General features: G+C 33.9%; 1 long non-coding RNA gene across 1 annotated transcript; it reads left to right on the top strand.

Moving 5' to 3' along the window:
• The first annotated feature begins 4,562 nt into the window (after positions 1 to 4,562).
• On the top strand, positions 4,563 to 18,338 carry LOC116419826. The gene is made up of 3 exons (XR_004230135.1): positions 4,563 to 4,597; positions 16,664 to 16,735; positions 18,258 to 18,338. It is a non-coding gene; the product is annotated as an uncharacterized LOC116419826 (long non-coding RNA).
• Positions 18,339 to 19,341: the final 1,003 nt, after the last annotated feature.

Raw genomic sequence — 19,341 nt, 5'->3', positions numbered from 1 at the left:
CCATTTATTCTACCTGCTCTAGTATTATTCTATACTCCTACAAAGTGTATTGAGACTATTTATCTATGCCACAAAATCTGTATACACAGAAATGCAATTTTACCAGTAGTTTCCCAAAACAAGATTTTAGTATTTTAAACATTTTGCTGTTCAACAGGCATTTATAAGGCATATACTATGAACCAGGTTCTTTTCTAAAGCTTGGGAATACAAAGAAAGATAAAAATAGTACTTGCCCTCAAGGAGGTCACATTCTAATGGGGAAACAACATGTTAACAATTAGGCACATATAAGACACAGACAGAATATAGGGAAAGTAAATCCAGAGAAGTCTTAAGGAACTGTGGAAAATAAAGGGCTCATGGAAAAGATACCATTTGATCTAAGTCTTGAAAGGAACACAGGTGAATTACACAGGGACAGCCAGTGGTCAGACACACAGATTGGAAATGGAGGAAACTTGGAGGAAACTCAACTGGGCCATCATGGTTGGATTGTACAGTGAGTGGAGGGGAATCAGAACAAGACTAAAAAGACAGGAAGAGACTGGGCTGAGAAGAGTCTTGTGGAATAAAATTTTAGTTTGGATGGAAATCAACGTAAATGATTATATCATCCCATTTAAACCAAGTGAAAACATGCTAACATTGATAGTATTAGTGAGAATATATCTCAGTTATCCAGTAACCATGAATATGGCTGGATACTTCCAATCAGTGACTCAATTGATTATAGGCATACTTGTCAGTCTTTTTCTCTAGGATTACATGTCCTTCTCTATTTTTGCATATAGTATCCTCATGTTCTTGGATGTTCCCCCTCTTTTTATCTATCTGTTAGAATTCCTACCTTCTCCATTAAAGACCAAATTCCAGTGCCGATTCCTAAGAGACCTTTCCCAAACCTACTTAGTTCTTATTCTATATATTTACCAAAAAATTACCTTATTTTTACTTTCTATATAGTTTATATTTACATATGTATATACATAATATACACAGATATCTATATTTACATATACATGCATAGTTGTTGTTGTTGTTGTTTTCTTTACCCCAACAGAAGACCCTTCTCTAAAGGGAAAAGACTGTTAGCATTTTTTTGCCCTTGTATTTAAAGTGCCTATCCCAGATACTACTACATAGGAAATTAATGCTTCCTGAATTGCATTGGGTTGAACTGAGTTGAATTGAATTGAATTTTTGTCCTCAAGCTCTCATTTCTAGTGAAATTAGATTTTTTTTTACTTATATAAATACAATGTGGACTGTTCTTAATTCTCCCCAGAAAAAATCAGAGTTCATGATATCTATCTCATTGTGTTTATAGTATGTAGAAAGTAGTCAGTTGCATGTACGTTTATCATCAATAATTTATTTATAATTAAGAGGAATCGTAATTTGAACTCTTTTTTTCTATAATTCAGAATTCCTGCTGTTAATCAGAGCCAAGTATTTTACTGTAATAAATGAGTCAATCATTGTTGTTTTTCAACACTGTCACTATCTCCCTCTAATATTACATCCAATTTTCTACTGAACCCAGAGTATTATGTCTTCCTAAACATATGAAGGAGAGAACTAGTTAGTGTCCTCTTTTTGTTTCCATAAAGTCCACCTTGTGTCAAGGTCAAATGAACTCTGGCTACTAAGTAATAACTCCAGCATCACAAAGTATAACACCCAAAGGAAGGATTTAATTAATTTATCTACTTGACTTCAAGAGACAGTTCAATAATCAGCAGATATGATATCATTTGGTAGGGAAAGAAAATAAAAGTTCCATAACTCAAATAGAAGAGAGGATAAGTACTCCTATCTGACATCTTGATTAAAATGAATGAAGTCAACCTTAGTTTCTTAGTTCACAAGTTCATGTCAGCAGTGATAACAGTGACCATTAATGATAACACTGAAATGTTCAGTCTTTAACTAAAATATTTTTAGAAGTTCAGTAGACTTAGCTGTCAGAGTCAAAACTAAGGCAGATTCTTTGATGCTTAAAATGCTAGAGCTAGAAAAGACCTCCAAAATCATTTAGTCTGACCCCTCAGTTATTCATCTATAAAATGAGCTGGAGAAGGAAAAGCAAACCACTCTAGTATCTTTGCCAAGAAAACTCCAAATGGGGTCACAAAGAGTTGGAAACCACTGAAATGACTGAACAACAACAATCACTTCATTTAACAGATTCAGATAATGTCAGAAATGGAGACTGATTTATGGAGAAAGATTAAAAAGATAGAATATTTATTTCTTCAGCATTTTATCCATAGCTTTAATATAATTATTGAATAATTCTTTGAGTCATGATTATACATGAATATCTGAGAAAATGTACCTGTAAATAAAATAAGAAAGACAACTAAATCATGGAGTCTGGAGTATTCCTGAGCATTCCTCATAACATTTAGACTATGTACAGCCAGGGATGTTGCATGGACCAATAACTAACATTACCAGGATGGTCTTTGGATTAGCTCTGTGGTACTCCAGAACAAGTATCACAAAGAGCAAAAGCAGTAAAAAGAGCCATGGGATCTTTTTAATAAAAATGCTTCCTTTAGAGTGTATTTTTGTCCTGTGCTAAGTTTTATGTGACTGGTAAGGGAAATCACCAGGCATGTTCCATGTGTGTACCTATCTAATTCTGATGCATGTATTTCTATAATGCGTGTAATTTCTATAATTTCTATAAAAATGAAATAAATTTGTAAAGCACTTAGCACAATGCCTGGTACACAATAGGATAATGATTAATGTCTGTTTCCCTTTCCCACAAGATTCAAGTATAGCTAAGATTAATAGGAGTGACCTAGCAATGAGTTTGTGAATTAATAATGATAATAACTAGTATTTTAAGGTTTATAAAGAGCTTTATGTATGTTGATTCATCTGATCCTCCTAACAACTTTTTTAGAAAGGTGCTTTAATAAACCCGATTTTATATCAGAAGAAACTGAGACACAGAGATATTAATGGCTTGTTTCAGGTCACATGACATGACTTTAATTCAGTTCTTGCTGAGTTCAGATTCTAACCAGTCATTTCTTTACTTAGCTATTCTTATCTAACTTTTGAATTTGGATTTTTATTCTTTTGGTTAGAATCACAACTGAGACACTTTTTCTCACTGGGTGTTCTTGGGTAAATCACTTATTCCCTAATAACTTCAATTTTCTTATCTTCAAAATAAGAATATTGATTATTTCTTTATCTGTCCATGGGCCAAAGAAGATAATGTAAAATATTTTGTAATCTGCAAAATGCTATATAAAGTGTCACCTGTGATTGGTGTCATTGGTGTTATTAGTGTATTTGTCAGAGTACACTAGGGTACAGAGAGAGAGAGGAGAGAAATAATCTTCCCTTGGAAAGAAAAGAATAATTTTTCTTATGCTTGCGCTATTGATAATTACTAAGAATCATGGGAGAGAAACACAGAGACAGGCTAAGCTGGGTGAACTGCTTTATGTCTTTTGTTATGAATTAATGGGACAGAACTGATAAAGTTAGCTGCCAGCATATTGATTGGCTGTTTGAGAAAATGGTGATTGAATCAATTAAGTGGTACACTGTCAACATAGGGCTTTGTTTCATCTCTTTACCATAAACCAAAAGTGAAGAATGGGAATAGGAGAAGTCAAGGAGAAAAAGTCTTTGATGCATCTGTATTTTTAGATATTAATTTTTTTTAATTTCAAAATATTTAGTATATAACCAATATGTGGCATCCACTGTAACTTTACATTAACTTTCAGGGAGGAAAGAATTGTCCAAGTGGCAAATACATTGAGTCAAAGGAGAAGTAGTGTAGATTTCCAATCCTGCAGTAAGTGAAAAGAAAGAATAATTTCTTGAGAGCAAAGATTAGTGAAAAAGAAAAAAAGATCCTTAGACAAAAGGATCCACACTTTGCAATAGTAAGCCACCAGTGAAGTGGATAAATAAGCCTAAGTGAAGGAGCAAAGAATTCCAAAGTAGAGAGAGAGGAGGAGCATGTGAGGGAAACTTCTACCATTACCAGGGACCCTGTGTCCCCAAGGATCCAGAAGTCACATAGCCCAGGATCTAGAGGTCATAAGCTTTACAAATAGTGTTGTCCTTCAAATAATTGTCCCAGTTTCCTGCCATTTTTGAGAGGAAAAATCTCTGTGGAGAAACACAACTAACAAATCCTGAAGAAAGTGACAAAACAGGCACATAAGTCTAATAATCCTATATGTAGCAACATCCTCTCACCCTACCCCAGACCACTAGCTACCACCAGATTTGCTTCTAGTGCAGCCCTCATAGCTTACAATCATAATTCTGGAAAGTGTCTCTTTATAGATAACATGAACAGGTGAGTGCTTTTTCAAATTCTTTAGCCACAGGGATTCAAAACCCAGAAAAAACTGTACCACCAAAGTCCTTTACATTGTCAAATAGTTCAATGTCAAATATCGATATGATTGTATTATATTGAAATAAGATTAATGTTTTGGTGCTGCATCCTCAGAACCATGGAATTTTTCCATTGGATTTACAGCTGAAATTTTTTTGTTTGTTTTTTCCATTAGAATGTGAAGACCCTGAGAACAGTCCTTTGCATATAGTAAGCACTTTTTAAATTCATTCTTAGTAAGAATTCCATATGAGTATGGACTACATACATTTTTCAGAATAGTATACTGCACTGAATCTAAGATTTCATAAATGTGGATACTGCTTCTGGTATGGCTTTCTTCTGTGGTAATTTCCTTTTTTAATTTGTAGGTTTTAAAATAAAATAACATATTTAGTAAAATATATAAAATAATATGTAATAATAAAATTAATTTTTAAAAAAATTCCTTTGCAGCGGCTTTCACTAAACATTATTTTCTGAAGCCATTTCCACTTCCTCAAATAACAAATTAGTGACTTGAGTGAAAGATACCAAAGATAGCTCCATGGAGATAGAATCAGGATGGCAGAGAAGCAGCAAGAAGTACAGAACTGCCCCCTCCCTTCTCTAAGCCAAAAAAGAAACACTCCTCCAAACAGATCTAGATAACATACCAGGTTGAAATGTGATTGGGAAACCCAAGAAGCAAAATCACAGTGAGTAATTTTTCTACTCCAGGTCAGTAAAGGGAGACAAATAGAGAGGTCTGTGGACATAGGGATCATGGTCCAATCAGGCACACCTATATGGAACATTGCAATGTAGAGAGAATACTTGAACCAGGACAATAAAAGGGCTTAATTTTAACTAACTAGTTCTGTCATATAATACTCAGTTCTAGATCATAAATTCAAAGTGCACTGAGAAAGGAACCTGAACCTAAAGATCAAACTGTAGGTTTAGGATTAGTGGGCCCCAGCCTGCATACCTAGCAATGGACGAATTCAGAAGCCAAAAGTAGTTATGCAGTTTTGACCACAAGAACAGAAATCTCAGGTCCTAACCTCTGAGCCAATCTGAGCCCGTCTGAAATAGTAACCAGGACAAGAATCCAATACCAGATGAACACCTATAATTGTCATTCTGAACCCAGTAGAGCTTTTCAACTAATGTTAAGCTGAGTTTAACAACAGTCTACCGAAACTCTAAAAAGGGGGCATACCTGTCCCTTGCTCAAACCCAAATCAAGGATGTACAGAATTCAGAAAAAGAGGAGATAGAGATCAGATTTCATCCTGGATCAGAACATTTTGGGAGTATTGGCAACTTACAGATACCTAGTCTAAGCTGTCCTTTATATCCTAGAATAATGTAACACACAATGCCCCCAAGGAAGCAGGAGCAGGATGAGCCCAGGCATTTCCTTCAGAAACATGCAGAGCTTAGTTTTGACTTAAAGTCCAAAGTCAAGATATAGATTGTAAGAGTGAAAAACAACAAGAAGAATCCCATCAGAAAGAGCTTTTATGGGGACAAAGGAGCTTGAGACACAAACTCAAAAAAAAAAAAAAATGAGAATGGTTTAAAAAAAATCTACAATCAAATCCTTAAAGAAAAACACAACTCAGCCATAAATGCAACTAGAATTCATGGAAGATATGAAGCAAGAATTTTTTTCAGCTTGGCACAAGAAGTACAAAATCTTGCCTAATCAAAAAGTTACAATGGACCAAAAAGAAGCTAATAATTCCACAAGAAAATAAGATTAAACAAAATCCAAAAACTGGAGGACAAAAAGGAAAATTATAATAAGAATAAAATTTACCTATAAAACAGATCAAGGAGAGAAAAGTTAAAAATCACTGTGATGTATGTATGTGCCTACTATACATATATTAAATATGAATATTATTTCATTATTTATTGTGTCTTTAATTATAATGTAGTTTCTCGATTTCTTTTAAGTTTGTTTCTACTGTTTTCTTGTCTGAAATGATTGCTACTATTGCTTTTTTTAGTGTATCTGAAGCACAATCAATTCTACTTCATTTCCTCATTTTTATTCTTTGTTTAACTGTGACTCTTACAAACAATATATTATTGGAATCTGTTTTTTAATGCTATCTTCTATTTTATTAATGACTTTATCACATTCAAATTCAGTTACAATTAAATATGTATTTATCTTCAATATATTCTTTGTAAAATTTTCCTCTTTTCTCCCTGCCACATTTGTACTAGTTGTTGACAAGTTTTGTTTGATATTTAGGACTTTCTCCCTTTTTTTTGATTCTATCACTCCTACTTTCAGATAGAACTGGGTCTTTCTAGTTTGTTTCAACCTATAGTTCTCTAGTACAATTTCTTAATAAATATTTGTTGTTTTTTTGATTTTAGGTCATATTAGGTCATAGTTAAAAAAAAACAAGAGAAAGATATATAAAAAACTAATGGCTGTGCATTTTTCTTCTTTATATAAGTTGCTATTATTACACACTGGAAATGTACAACTTGGAAAACAGACATCTGTGAAAGGGAAAAGTTTGGGCAAGTATATATAATTAGTAATTACCTTCTATTCTGTAAGAAAGCAGTCAAGATGCTCTTCTGATTCTGGTATTCTATGGAGTAAATGTGTTTGGAAATAGACCCTTGGTGTTTTTGATAGAGAGTGTTGAGAACTGGGGTATATGGAATGCAGGGAATGAAGTTTGAATGGAATGTTAGTGTGTACTCATAGTGAATATTGGGAAAACTAAAGAGTGAGTGTGCTTAGAGAGTAAAGTGACTATATGGAAGCAGGTAGAGCTTTAACTGTGAGTAAGAAGTTTGGAGTGCAACACAGAGGAGAAGATATTCATATGAAAACAAACTCAGTGTTCTTGATGTGACTTTAAAAACAGTTTAAGCACATAAAACAACATGGAGAGCATTCTGGGAAAATGGTGGAGTAGGTTGCTAAATTTCAAGCTATCCAGATTTCCCCCACAAACAGAACAAATTTGCACCTCAGGGGGAACATAAATGGATGAAAAACCAAGAAGACTTGGGCAGAACAGTGGTCCTCTTGGTATAATCTGAGAAGATCTGAAGTGCAAACACCTCTGGGTTTGCTCCATAGAAACATGAAGTAGGAACCCCTGGAGTGAACTGGGTTGTATTGGAGTCTCAGGAAGAACCACAGAAACTTTCACTTCCTAGACAGCGTGTGGAGTCTGGAATTCTGAGTCCAGGAAGACTAAGCGAACCTCAAATAATTAAGAATGCCAATCCCAAGGTGTGCTGTGCCATTTGCTGTGCTGTACAGACACAGCCCTGGGTGAGAAGGAACCAGCATCTGGTGAGTGCAGAAACAGTGGAACAGAGATGCTGTGGGATATGGATACTTGCAGGAGGATGGAGCTCTTGGTTTGGGGTTCCAGGTCAGAGGGGAAAGCAAAAGCAAAGCTAGAGACATTATTCCCCCACCCCACAATTAGAGTTGCATACACTAATACATCGCATTTAAAAGAAAAATAAAAATGAGCTGGCAAAGAAAAACCCAAACTTTGAAGCTTATGGAAACAGGGCAGACCAGGTTATCTTCAGAGAAGGAAATAAAAATAAAAATGAAAATAAAGTACCCCAAAAAGTAATGTTAAAAGGCTCCTTACCCAGAAAGAATTTATAGAAGTACTCAAAAAAGACTTTAAAAATCAAATGAGGGAACACATAGGTGGCGCAGTGGATAGAGCACCAACCCTGAAGTTAGGAGGACCAGAGTTCAAATCTGACCTCACACACTTAACACTTCCTAGCGTGACTCTGGGCAAGTCACTTAACCCCAATTGCCTCAGCAAAAAACAAAAAATCAAATAAGAAACACTGGATTCAAACTAATTCCAATTGTTCAGTGATGAAGAGAGCCATCTACACCCAGAGAGAGGACTGTGGGAACTGAGTGTAGACCACAACATAGCATTTTCACTCTTTCTGTTGTTGTTTGCTTGCATTTTGTTTTCTTTCTTAAGTTTTTTTCCTTCTTGATCCAATTTTTCTTTTTTTTTTTTTTCATTTGATGTTGTCAGCCTAGATGAGAGTGAATTCCTTTTTTTAAAAAAAATTATAACTTTTTATTGACAGAACATATGCCTGGGTAATTTTTTAAACATTATCCCTTGCACTCACTTCTGTTCCAACTTTTCCCTTCCCTACCTCCACCCCCTCCCCTAGATGGCAAGCAGTCTTATACATGTTAAATATGTTATTATAGTATATCCTAGACACAATATATGTGTGAAGAATCGAACAGTTCTCTTGTTGCACAGAGAGAGTTGGATTCAGAAGGTAAAAATAGCATGGGAAGAAAAACAAAAATGCAAACAGTTTACTCATTTCTCAGTGTTCCTTCTCTGGGTGTAGCTGCTTCTGTCCATCATTGTTGATCCAATTTTTCTTGTGCAGAAAGATAACTGTATAAATATGTATACATATATTGGTTTTAATATATATTTTAACATATTTAACATGTATTGGACTACCTGCCATCTAGGGGAGTCGATAGGGAGGAGGGAAAATTTGGAACAGAAGGTTCTGCAAGGGTCAATGTTGAAAGATTACCCATGAATATGTTTTATAAATAAAAAGCTTTAATTAAAAAAAACAAATAAGCTGTTCCATATATAAAAAAATTATATGATCTCTAACTTCCCTTTGATAAAATTAAGATTCTGAGTCATGACAACTTTTTTTTTCCCAAGGAGTCTGTCAATGAAAGGGAGGAGAAAGATTGTATAGCATCTCCAATAAAATAAAGGATTTGTTTGTTTATTTAGGATTAAGAAGACCTGATAATGTTTGTAGTCAGATGGGAAGGATAAAAAATGGAAGTGAAGAGACTGCAAATGCATGAGATAGGGAAAGAAAGATTGATGAGGAGGTTAGAGGGCTCAAGATAAAACACATGGCTGAAAAGATTAGCTCTAGTGTAGAGCAGAGCTCTATCTCACCCCTAAGATAGGTAAGAAGAGAGAATCAAAAATCTAGATGTTGTTAAAGTGAGTTGCTCAGGGTCAGACAGGTAGTAAAGATCTAGGGCAGATTTGGTACTCATCTCTTTTTGATGGAAAGCCCAGTGCTCCATCCAGCTGCTGAGAAATTCTGATGTATGGAAGAATAAAGGTAAGGAAACATACAATTGGTAATCTTGATCTTCTCAGCAAAGCAGAACCCTAGATCAATTAAGTATGTAGCCAGAAAGGAAATGGGACTGAATGGGCTGGAGGAAAGAGAAACAGATCTGGAAAGAAAAGTTGTCGGAGATAAAAGAGAAAAATTTTAAAAGAGCTGAAGAATACAGCTGAGCATCAATGAAGGCCCAAGAGAGACTGGGCAGCCCAAATTTATAATGACTGAAGCCAGCTCTAATTTTGAATCTTTCTCTAAGTACTGGCCAATGGCAAATGGAGAAATTGGCTTAAATTTTAATTTTGAATCCAAGCCAGTTTGAAATTAAGGTGAAAGAGGATTAAGAATTCAATTTCCTTTCACTTACACATTTCAATTCTTAGTTTCCAGTGGTGTTAAAACAACTAAAACAGCCAAGAACTCAAGTACTGGCCTGCATTGTCAGGCTGGGCTCATAGAAAATAGGGTTGTTGGCCTAAAGGAAATTTGACATATTATTCCTCTCCTTTGACTTTTCTTTATTTTAGTTTGGTTTCCATAGGAAATGGCAATATTTGCTGCAGACAGATGCCTATATTCTAGTAGCCTGATGAGGTGGGAAGAAGGAGGTGTGGAGAGAGTTAGAGAGGGGTACTGTGACCAATGTAAGTCTTGTGGACAAAACAGCATTTTAGTAGGTCTAATACTTTCTGAAAACTATTTTTGAGGCTTCCCGAAAAGGTAGTTTTTCTGTATTCCCACCACAGCAGGCACCTCTGGAAATGATGCAAGAATTCCAGCCAGACCAGGTTTTGAATACATTTGGGACCCTCATCCAAAAACAACTAATGTTTCTTTTAAGATTCAGTCAGTACTAATGGTGTTCACCAAGGGAACACATGTTTTCTTTGAAGCTGGTTGTGCTACTCGTTCAAGTTAAAATTATCTGCATTAATCATGCCTCCACAACCATATTCTCTGTTAGACTCTAAGACAAGGTTTTTACAGCTCAGTCAAGTGCTTTTTTCCAGCCCTATTTCTTACTCGTGATGATGGCTGGCATTTACATAGTACTTTAAGATTTGGAGAGCTCTTTAAATATTTTACCTTATTTAGGGTTCAGGACAGTCCTGAGGGATAGTAACTATTATTAATCCCATTTTATAGATAAAGAATCAAAAGTTAAAGATTTAGTGACTTGTCCAGAGTCACACAGTTAGTATCTTCTAAAATGGGTTTCAAATTTATGGCTTCCTGACTCCAAGTCTAACTATAGCCATGGTGGCATCTCACTGCCTCAATAGGGGATTATAAGAATTTTTTAGTTCTCTTAATGTTTATTTCCTCAGTTAGAGGGATAGTATGAAGTGTGTGACAGCTCAGTTTTCTCATCGATAAAGCAGGGTATATAATGGCTGTCTTGCCTACTATAGGAGGCTAGAATAAGCAAGAATGACATAAAATATGTGAAATCATTTTGTAAAATACCAAATACAAGTCTTTTTCTAGGGAGGGAATTTCCACACTGAGGCATTATATCTATGCACACACGAAAAAATAAAGCAGCATATCCTCAGGTCCTATCAGATTCAGATAATCCTTCCTTAGTCAGGAATTTCATTGAAAAAGTTCACATATTTAGACATGGACTCTCAGCTGTTCCCCCTGAAGGTTGGCAAAAATCCCATGAATGTTTTTCTATTCACATGGATTTTTAGATAATCAATATATAGTCAGTGGAAGAACTGACCCAAGACATTGATTCTTTCTACAACTACTTTTCCTTTCTCACTACAGTGCCATTGGCTGAGACACTCTCCCTATCCTGCTCCCTGTTTTTTTGAAGAGCTAGTTCATCAGCTGAGCTATAGACTCCATAGTTAGTAAGCTGTAGAACAAAGTCCCCTTCCGTCCCTCTCTTTCTCACCATGACTTAGATGGGACTACTCTAGGGTCTAGAAAAGAGAAGGAGCAGTAGGGCAAAGGAAAAGGAAGCAAGACAGTAAGTTTCAGAAAGTAAAAAAATAAATAGGAGGTAAATATTCCTCTGAAATTTTATAGTATTTATTGCTCTATACTTCACATTTGACAATTATTGTACTTAAATATTTCTGAGGAACCATGGCTTCATTGTTCCATCTGCCAATCAATCAATTAATATTAAGATGCTGTTATGTGCCAGGAAATGAGGACATAAAGACAAAATTAAGTCTGCAACCCATGGGTCTTTGATGGTAATTATGACCAAAAAGCCTAGAATCCTTTCTGCTTGATGAGTTTCCTATTAGTAAGCCCTTACCTAGGCTCATCCTCAGACAACAGAAATACAGATTTTACTTAAAACTTTTTCTAGTTTGGTAGGATATTTTACAGTTTACTCTCTGCTTCGAGCTTTTGAGAATTCAAAATCAATTTCATGTCATGATAAAGCACTGGAATAGGGTTTGAGTGGAGAATCATTTATGATACAATATATTGTCTTATTGTTTTAATTACATTGTTCTGTCTTCCTAGTATAAGCTTCTTTAGGACAAGAATCATCTTTGAACTTATTTTTGATTTTTTAAATTATAGCAAACCACCCCTAAAGTTATAACAAATCACCACCATTACTTTTTGACACATTATAGTATGTAAAATGATGTTAGATATATTTATATTTACCTAGCTATAAACGTTTTGTCACTCCCTTACTCCATACAATGTAAGCTGCTTGAAGGTATACATTGTTTTATTTGTGTCTTGATATTTCCAACACTTAGTACAGTACCTGGAATAGTCAGCATTTTACAAATACTATATATATTGAATCTTATTTAGTTAACTTTTGTACTTCCCACACTCCTAACAAAATAATTTATATATATTAAATCCCCAATTAATGTTTATCGAGCTATTGATTACATGACAGGCTAGCGCCATAAATTTTTCTTACATTTTTTTGATTCTTGTATTTATTTGCTGGGGCAGCTAGGTGGCATAGTGGCTGAAGTTCTGGGCTTGGAATCAGGAAAATTCAGATTCATGAAATCAAATCTAGCCAAGATACTTAATCCCTGGGTGATCCTGAGCAAGTCACTAAATCCTGTTTGCCTCAATTCCTCATCTATAAAGTGATATGGAAAAGAAAATGTTAACCACTACTGTGTCTCTACCAAGAAAACCCCAAAATGGGTCCCAAAAAGTCAGATACCACTGAAAAAACTCAATAATTTATTTGCTATCAGAGTTAATATTTCCTGTAGACCAACATTTCTGTTGAACATCCTTCTGAGTGCTTTTACGAGTGGACAACCTGTTGGCAGTGAATGAGTTACAGGCACTGAAATAATTAATTAATTAGAAAGCATTTATATAGCATCTACCATGAGCCAGACAGGGCTAGATTCTGGGGATTCAAATAGAGAAATGAGATAGATCCTCTTCTCAAGAATTTTACCTTTTAATTGGGGAGAAAATACATAATAAGGAAAAAGAATTTTGGTCTTGGAGATTGAGAGGAAGCCATTTTTTCAATAACAACAGTAGCATTGCTTTAATTATTGTTCCCAGAGTGAGAGCAAAAAATGGAAAGTTGATGTGGGGGGGAGGGCGTAGGAGCAGGGAGTAGCCAAATAGAGCAGCTGATAAGCATATTCTAGGACTGACTACATGTAGTGTATTAGGTAAGTTTGCACTATTTAAAAGCTTTGCTTAGTCTCTGGTAGACTAACTTTTGCGGACCTTTAAGAGCCTCAACCATAAAAAAATGAAGTTTGATATTTTTTAATATTATATTCTACAAACACATAATACATACATACTATATATATGTGTGTGCGTATATATATATATATATACACATATATATATATGTACATATATCCAATGGAGAAAAACTCTTCAGTTAGCCTATAAATAGCTTTTAAAAATTCAATTTGTAGTCTTAGAACATATGGGTATAAATCATTGCTTAAGATACTCTAGCTTATCTTGTTATTGGAAAAGATAGACTTTACACCACTACCATCATCATCCCCCACTACAACCCTAGTGATAATTATTTAACACCTCAAAAAAGAAATCTATGATTTTCTATAAATTAATATATGTCATATAGATCTTAAGTTCCCAACCTGCTCATTTTAGGATGCGGAGAGGAAAGAGCATGACCAGGACTAAGATAGAATCCTCTCTCTACTCTACTGATAACTATGTTTCATCAGATTCAAGACTCATAAAAACATTACTTATAAAAAGTAATTAGAAAACCAATTGCAAATGTCTGATGGTTAACTATACAAAAAGTCCATGAAAGCAAATGGCTTTCATTATTTTCAATGGAATCTATATTCTTTAGGATTAAAGAAATTTATCCTAATTTACTTAGGTTCCTCTATAAGTATGGGGGAGTAAATCATTTTAAAAGAGGCCTTGGTCACTGCATCATTGTTTCTTTTTTAATTTTGCATTTGGAAATGTAGACACTGTGCACTATAGATGGTAGCAATTTTTTGTTGTTGTTGTTACTAAAGGAATCCTAGGTATGTTGAGGAATTCTCACTATTCCACCCAAAAGCCAGCCACATGGTCATTAAGTTTTTCTGTGGCATTTAAACTTAATATGACTAAGGCTTGGTTATAAAATAACATAGCACTCCATTTTGGGAAATCTTTTAAAAAGCTGAATGAACCTTTCTATTCTCCATACATCAGACTCCTCTTGGCTTTTCCCCAGTCTGGGCCATTTTGTGAAATTGTCACAGCTGCTTCCCATTAGTCTAGAGGTTTGGTTATAAGAGATGGAGGACAAGCCTCTAAGTCAAACACTGTGGCCCCCAGGTCCACTTTTTTGTTGTTTATTCCTAGTGAGCATTATGTTTTTGTTTGATTTTCAAGGAGTACTTTCTAGGAATTTTCCTAAGTGGAAAAAATAAATATATTTTCCCATATTATGTGCTCTGAGGCAAAAACAATTCAATTCAACAAGTATTTACTGAATGCCTAATCATGGTTGGCAATAGGCCCACTAAAATAGCAAGATATTTCCTTAGAACTTCTGAAAGCCCAACTTGTCATTTCCTGGTAATTGCAGGAATAAGAAAAATTTCCAGTATAAATATATAGTTTTGAAGAAATTTAAAAGTGGCTACATTTCCAAGTATGTTAAATTTTTCAACCTTGGATTTAGAATTGTATGTTGAAGCTGAAGGGGCTTAAAAGACCTTTTTACAGATTATCCAGACAAGGAAACTGAGGACTAGAAAGAACTTGTAGGTCACAAATATTGTGGCAAAACCTAAATTAGAAGCCAGGTGTCCTAACATCAGGTCAGTATGCTTAATATTGAACCATGAAGGCACTATTATTTTTATCTAGAGTACTTGTTGTAAGGATCTATTTATTACATGTTCTCCTCAAAATGTTTCTGTAACATGGTCAGGTAATGAATGTCAATATGGTCACTTAATAAATAAAAATATTGAAAAAGAATTTGCTACCTTCAGAGAATATGAGTGAACCTAGGGAAAAAGCCATATAATGTTCTAATATGAATGCCTACAAGATCTTATTATTTCTTATTACTTTTTCTGGTTTAATATGGTCCCTCTTACCTTTCCTAATTCTATATTTTTTGTACTTCAATTACAACCCCTCCCATGAACAATTCAATTAATTTTTCAATGCCCCCCTGGCAAATCTTGATGGCTATGTTGCAAATAAATTTCCAGTCTATATCAGTGGAGGAAGTTCCCATACCAGTAATTTTCTACATCCAAAAAAATCATAGATTAGTAATATTTTCCTTGATGCTTCATATCTTCTCTATGAAATAATAACCCATATTAAGTAATATTAATAAATAAGAGTATTAGATAATAAACTGTTACATTGAATCATCACCTAAGAAAACTCTGACCTTGTCACAGATGTGAATTCCTCAAAATTGTACCATGTTAAGAATGTGAGATATACATGTTTGGAATTTTCATGTACAAATTTGTTCAATTATTTAGGTGAACTTCTGCATCCCAACCAAAGAATCTATCTTGACAGTCAACATTGATCGTATGAACCCAACAATTACCAAATTCATATGAATCATGACCTAATAAAAGCACTGAATAATTAAATTGTGGGCCACTCAAAAGGCAATGGAGAAGATGCATGATGGGCACAAATAAGATGAGGAAATTATGAATAATGAAATCTAGCACAAAATAGCATAAAAAGAATCATCATAAAATATATGACTAAAAGAAGTGAGCCAGTATTGTAAGAACTTTGAGGGATAACAAATGGCCAACCTGGGGCCACATAAGTATACAAAGTATACATGTAATGTCAGGAAATCTAGAAGATGGCCCTCCAGCATATTGGATCCACCTGTGGAAGACTGATGGGAAGACATGAACAAGAGTCAGGCAGAATGAGAAGATGTAAATGGGTTGGAATCTGCATTGTTGGAGGGAGTGCCCACATCAGTGAAATCATAGGTTCATTGCAATATTGAAGTAATTTCTAAATGCTACTTCATTTGAGGTTATCTTAAGCATTCCCTAGAAAATGAATGGGACCCATAAGACTCCATTTGGAGTGGAATGGAAAAGATATTAATTTGAGATTTCAACTTTAGACAATAGCTCCAAAAATGTTCTAAATTGGACTAATTTTGATAATAAATGGTATGATGACATAGGCACTTATCTAAACTACTGTATGCAGTATAACAAGAGCACATAGTATGAGCTTAATGATCATTTGTGTTATTGGATAAAAAATTAATCCAAAATTATATCTATATACAAGAAGGAAAGAAATAAACATTTGTTAAGTGCCTAATATCTGGTAGGCACTGTAATAAACACTTTATTTGTAATAAAACCATTATATCATTTGATACTCACAACAATCTTGAGAGGTTGGTGCTATTATTAACATTCTCATTTTACAATTGAAGAAATTGAGGCAAACTTGGCCCAGGGTCCCCCATCTAGTTTCTAGAGACAGAATTTAAACTCAACTTCTTGATTCCAGGCTTAGCACTCCATCCACTATGCCAACTAGCCATAATAAAATGCACTAGTTTTTGCAACTGAGTATGAACTTTAGCTTACCTACTTACTACCTCAATCACCTCAAAAAAGTCATTTCATCTCTGCAATTCAGCTGCAGGTTGAACTTTCAGAGGAAGTCTCTAACTCCAGATTCTTTGCTGCTATGATTCATTATTTCATCAATGTAAGTATCCTTCCACTAACATAGATTGCAGTGCCTTCCTGTCTTTGGGTGGCAGAGACACATACTTCATGAATAGCTGGACTAAAAATATTTTCATCTTGGTAGGACCTACAAGAGCTGCTTTCTGTTGACATGGTCCATTTAACATGATAAGACTTCAAAATAAAAACTGAATGAAAAATACAAAAACTATCAAATTGATTTTTTTTTTTGCTTATTGGGGCTGTTTTTACCAATGAACTAGATCCAATACAGATTAAAGAGAAAAATATATATTAAGATAACTCTATATACCAAATTTGATCTTTGGATTTTCCATTTTGGGGACATATAGATATTGTTTCTAAAAGGCAAAGACCTTTATTTCTGCATATATGATTTCTTTAAGTGTTCTAACTTAGATTATGCTTTTTATTATATGCTAAGATATGATCTACTCAATCCATAATGACATCATCATGAAATATAATACATGTATGTGACATTAGATATACATTTCTCTACTTTATAAATGTACTTGGGGTGGGGGGAATGATGTAAATATAAGGACAAAAATTCCACAAAACCAAGTTTGAAAACATTGTTTCATTTTGGATGTCTGCAGTCTTAAACCATAATCCCCTTTTAACAAAAATCAGTTCAATAAATCGATTTTGAAGTTTGATTCTTCAGTTTTGTAAGCTTAAGTGCTCTCCAAAATCTTGTTAACTGAAGATCTAACTGGAAAATACTTTGAGCTTTTAGAAATCTGAAGGGTTGACATACTGAAATGAAAAAAAATATGACTGATCAATCAAACTCACATCATAGTATGATTTAATTGTTTTGTGATTAAAATAACTTCAGTTTTGTCTGCAAATATAACCTCAAAATCTGCTATTTCTGGTATTAAAATTTGTAGAAAATTATCAAGGTTAAATAGACGTTAAATCCAAGTTTTATAGTTCTGTTATTCTTCCTCTGGTTTTCAACTATTGAAACAATTCCTTAAAAAAAGATTAGATATGTAATGGCACTTTAAGCCAGCCAAATAATAATGATAATAAACAATGGCTTGTCTTTTAACATTATCATGGAGATGGAGAAAAAGAAGGAATTTCTTGGTTGATTTCTATCAAAATGAAGAAATATATATTAAAATTAAAGTTGAACTAAATGGAGTAGTGAAGCCAAATATTAATAGAAAAAAATGAATCTTTAAATGTAATTAAAATCTAATAAATTTTTGAATTTTTGTCTTCATGCACAATTAAGGGATATTTTAATCCCCAAAAGAACATTTGGCTTTATAGAACTTGGCAAGTCTACTACTTTTTTATAAATATAATATTTAATAAGTAGTTTTGTGATAAGCAGAAACAGCATGTACTTTTGAGAAATTGTCAAATATTTAGATAATGGCACATTTTGTGGTTTATGAGAATATTTGTCATGACAGATAAAGACAGTTCTATTCAGTTTGAATTCCTCCAAATATAGAAATCTAGTACTGGTAATTAAAAGACTTTTTTTTCTCTTATAGGTGGATTTTTTCAGAGAAAATATTATGCATCTATAATAACATTCTGAAACTGTTTAGAAGAATGCAAAATAAATGTTAATGTCACAATATTTCATAAATTGCAAAAATAACAAATTATTTATTGTACATATGTGATGAACTGTTACCATCAGAGCTTATTGGGTTGCAAGAATAATTCCTATTTTTAAACTGCTTCAGGACTTCAACTGATCTTCAGTTTCCCTGATGCGAGTATTTCTTCCAATAGTTCAAATCATACCATCCCCCTAAGTCTTCCAAAAAGAATCTGCCCATCATAATAAGGAGAGGCTTTCTTCCAGAGAACTGCTCAACCTTCCTTCTATTCTGAACCTTTCCTAGACTTTAAAAAAATTAAAATTTTTAAATTTTAAAAAATTAAATTTTAAAAATTTACTTCTTGAACATAAATAAGTGCAGTGGATTGAGAGTTAGGCTTGGATTTAGGAAAGCTAAATTCAAATCCTAATTCAGACATTTGCCACGTGATCCTAAGCAAATCACTTACTCCCTCTCAATTTCAGTTTTTTATCTTATAAAATGGAGGGATTGTAATCAATGGCCTCTAAGATCTTTGCCAGCTCTGAATCTATGATTCTATACTCTTATATGCTGGTGCCTATTTATGCTCACTATACATATAACTGTTACTTTTTTTTGGACTACCCACAATTTTGATTCTTTGGATACTGACTTTACTGTGATTCTAGTCAAACAGTCAAACAGACAGAAAGATGCACATAGTATTAAAATCAGAGTTCAAATCTGACTTTAGGTATTTACCTATATGACCCTTGGGATGTCATTTAAATTCTATCTGCTTCAATTTCCTCATCTGCAAAATGAGAATAATAATAGCATTTTCCTGCCAGAATTGTTGTGAGGATCATATGAGATCATGTTTGTAAAGCTTTTTATATATTTTTAAATGCTATAAAAATTGCAGCTATTATTATTGTTGCTGTTAACAAATAATAACTATTGTTGAAAAATATGGTGTAAATGTGAATTCTACCAAACATTGAGAGAACAATTAGACCCAATGCTATATAAACTATTTGAAAAA

The sequence above is a fragment of the Sarcophilus harrisii genome, chromosome 6, assembly GCF_902635505.1.
Source record: "Sarcophilus harrisii chromosome 6, mSarHar1.11, whole genome shotgun sequence".
Classification (NCBI taxonomy): domain Eukaryota; kingdom Metazoa; phylum Chordata; class Mammalia; order Dasyuromorphia; family Dasyuridae; genus Sarcophilus; species Sarcophilus harrisii.
Note: the sequence above shows the minus strand (reverse complement) of the source record. Positions and strands in the feature narration are given on the sequence as shown.